Genomic DNA, 3,850 nt, shown 5'->3' on the forward strand with positions numbered 1-3,850 from the left:
ATCCCCAGGGCAAATCTGGTAGTCCCTGTTGGTCCTTGGGCACCGGCAACTGCAATATCTGCACCTCTGCTGTCTATGGCCATGTTTATACGTAGCAGGGTATTCTGAAAAAATTATATTTTCCCCTCTTTCATTTTTAAAAATAATTCTGATCACACTGATGTTAAAAACAGCTGGGGAAGGGTGTCATGAACATGTCGAGCAAACAGGTGGCCAATCAGAGATTTGAAACAAACGAGGGAACATCACCTTACAATGCAAAAACGCTGTTTACCTGTTTTCATACTATTGTGATTTGTTTCCCAAATCTCCACTTTGGAAGGAGTTTTCAGAAATAATTGTTTTCAGATACAAAACCTCCGTTTTTGTGTAAATGAAAGGCCAAACCGCATGAAAATATATGCGTTTTCTGCATTTCTTATCCGTGTAGCTGGGTCAACCGAGGGGTGTGTTTCAACAAAAAAAAATGAAAAACCATGTCAAATTGTTACTATATTTACTAAGAACATATGACACAGTCATGACACTCTAACCCTAACTTGTCATGACAAAAACCAAATGACACTCAATGACAGAAGCGGTACGTCATAAACATGTATGACTTGTTTATAATGTTCATGACAGTGTCATGTCACTCTTATGTAGATACCTTCAAGTAAAGTGTAACAAATATTCATGTAAATTCAGAGCTGTAGCCCTGGGCATCCTGGCCATGTCTGAAGGGTACATTGACACATAAAAACGACAGAAACAGAAAATGTGCACAAACATTACGTATCTGAAATCTGTGAGCGCCATGTGACTCAATGTCAGTGATGACGCATTTGTCTCCAATAGGAAAAAACTGTCGGTCCAGTTTATCAACACAGAATCTGGTGAGGACTGATCGCTTCTTGCTCTCTGCTTGCTTCTCTAATTGCTGCTTCAAGTGCTGGAATACAGAACGTGGATTTTGATCGTTCACTTCATTCATTTTGATCAATTCAGCAGATCAGGAAGAGGTGCTCTGAACAGGTGCCAGATTAAGTGGAGATCAGATGAGATCAGGATGTTACAACTCAGTCAGGACGATAAGACATGTGCAAAGGTGATTTTCTGTGCAACAACAATCCTGACATGGTAAAATATCTATATATATATAGTGTATCAGAGAATGAGAAGGCATACCATTTTCATCAGCCTAGACAACATTAGGTGACGAGTTATGTAAGAACAATGGATACCAATGTTCAGTCACTATGGTAATAATTATGGTGTTAATCTTTTCATAGGGTAACTATATAGTACTATACTATGCAGGAGTGCGTTTCCCAAAAGCATCGTTGCTAACTACGGTAGCAACTAACATGGTTGCAACTATGTAAGTACGACACAACTGTTCCCCAAAACGATAGTGTGAACTATGGTGGTGGAACTTACTGTACATAGTACGATGCATCGTGACACTGCGTCAGTGTTTCCCAAAACCATAGTAGCAACTAACGTTCGCAACCACTATCGTAAAATTGTGTAGTTACAGCTACACCTCTCGACCTGTAATATGTAGTAAGAACCATAGTAGACGACGTAACCCTGATGACGGAACACGCAGAGGACAGATGGATGAGAGGTAGCCATTAAACGATCCCATAACATTGCTGTGGGATACCATACCATAGCATTGCTGGAAGCTACAATTGCACATTACTGGACAACGTTATGTGGTACAGTGGAAAGTGAAGTGTTGTGGAGTTAGCCTACAACAGAGCGGCCTGTGGTGAAGTGCTATGGTGACCGCAATCATCTGTGTTGTTATTATTCGTGAATTTACATGTAGCCTAATGCTAATGTGTCAGCACAGATTCTTTCAAACACCCGTTAAGTTAAGTTATCTGGTGATAAAGCTTTTGAATGCCAACGGTATTGTTATGTGAGGCTAGCATTGCAATTGTTATAAAAGGATAACGTTACATTGTAGTCGTATGTTAAGTGTGTTTGGATGAAGCATCTGCTAATCATACACATAGCTAACGGTATATGGACTCTACAGCCCATTATGATGTGGTGAAGTGACTGTGCTGTGGCAGAGACTGTAGCGTGTGTGCTTTACATGAGAGAGGTCAGGGGTTCAAGACTGAGTCGATGGGTGTGAGGTGAGTATGCCTGTGGAGTGGGGTTTGTGTTGTATCTTGTCTGATCACAAGCTATGTTTAGTGGGTGTATAAGTTAGGCTGCTCTCAGTTATTATATGATCTTGATATTTGAACACATAAATTACGCTGAATTATGTTGGTACAATGACATTGGAGAATGCTGCTGTGAAGTTGAGTAGCCTCTCGCTTGGAGAACTTTAAGACCTCTGGGACTTAAGTGAGCATACAGAGTGCTGTGGTCAGTGTCAAAATGTGACATGATTTTCACTGATTTAACTTGTCCTTCATGGCCCAGGTATGGGTAGGCCTGTCATGGGAGGCGGAAAAATGGTAAGTTGCCTTTGCTTTGTGACCTTTCAATCTGTGTATGTATTTTGATGTCATGGCTCATAGGGAACATGTGTGTGTGTGTGTGTGTGGGAGGGATCATGGGGAGAAAGTGATGGTGGGAAAGTTAAGTACATTTACCCCCTCACCCCCACCAAACTAAAAGAAATGTAAAAAACATAAACAAAAGGGGAAAGAACAGGTAATGTGGCAGGGAATTGTGGGGTTTGGGTCTTTAGGGGCCAAACATATGTGCAACTAATTCCCAGTGTGCTTCCAGGCCAGCAGGAAGGTGTGCAGCAGCCACTGGAATGACTTCTTCCACCTCCTCCACTAACAGCTCTTCATCAGCAGGCAGTGGGATGTGATCCTGAAGGGCCATGTTGCAGAAGCGCCGCCACCAAAACTACACTGCACGCCTTTGCAGGATGGAGCTTCAGGCCACCAGCGGATTTGCTCACACACCTTTCCACATGCCCAGGGCCCTCTCCACAACAACGCAGGTCCGGCTATGGGCGTTGTTGTACCGCGCCTCTGCCTCGCTGTTGGGCTCCTAGATGGAGCAGTTGACATGCTTGTATTATCATAGGGGGTTGATGGAATAAAGTAGGTCTTGAAATGTCAGTGCACTCAGGGAATATAGACATGCATTTGAACAGTATAGACTTTGCTACTATCTCAGCAGCAGAAGGCAACAACATGAGCAGCACCTACAGTAACACTGTGTGTGTGTGTGTGTGTGTGTTGGTACAGCTGGCGCAGATCCTTAAACCATTTGAGCATTGAAACATTTGTGCTATGTGAACTGTCATTTCGTGGTTGTGATTCAACACACAACTTCATAACTACAATGGATGAAAAGTAATGGTAAAAAAACTGTATCTGTGCATTTAAAATATCATGAAATACTTGTGTGTGGTAACAGTATTCAATTTTCAGTGTCACAGTGAAAACACATAACAAGGGCAACATTGGAAAAATGCTGCATAAAGGCATGAAAATATTCCAGTGAAATGAAGGACAATCATAAAGTAAAGTATTCATTTGTATAGCGCTTTTAGAACAGAGTGAAACCCAAAGCACTTACATAACAACATTTTCAACATTGTTCATATTACATATCCATATTTATTCTGCTCTTACTGTAAGGTAACTGCTAAGATACTGCACATATTTATATTTCATGTATATTACTCTAAACCACCTTCTGCAATCCAACTGTATACTACTGTCTACACTGCACTATAATTATTGTCCTGTCTATGCACCACCTGTCTATACTTTATATATCACATTGCACTTTTCTGCCTTTTTGGCACTTCTGGTTAGATGCAAACTGTATTTGGTTGTATTTGTACTTGTGCTCTGCACAATAACAATAAAGCTGAATC

General features: G+C 41.2%; 1 long non-coding RNA gene across 1 annotated transcript; it reads left to right on the forward strand.

Annotated features, from left to right (window-relative positions):
- Positions 1-1,302: 1,302 nt before the first annotated feature.
- On the forward strand, positions 1,303-3,617 carry LOC121718409. Its single transcript, XR_006033925.1, has 3 exons — positions 1,303-2,132; positions 2,428-2,462; positions 2,740-3,617. It is a non-coding gene; the product is annotated as an uncharacterized LOC121718409 (long non-coding RNA).
- The last annotated feature ends 233 nt before the right edge of the window (positions 3,618-3,850 follow it).

The sequence above is a fragment of the Alosa sapidissima genome, chromosome 9, assembly GCF_018492685.1.
Source record: "Alosa sapidissima isolate fAloSap1 chromosome 9, fAloSap1.pri, whole genome shotgun sequence".
NCBI classification, from domain to species: domain Eukaryota; kingdom Metazoa; phylum Chordata; class Actinopteri; order Clupeiformes; family Clupeidae; genus Alosa; species Alosa sapidissima.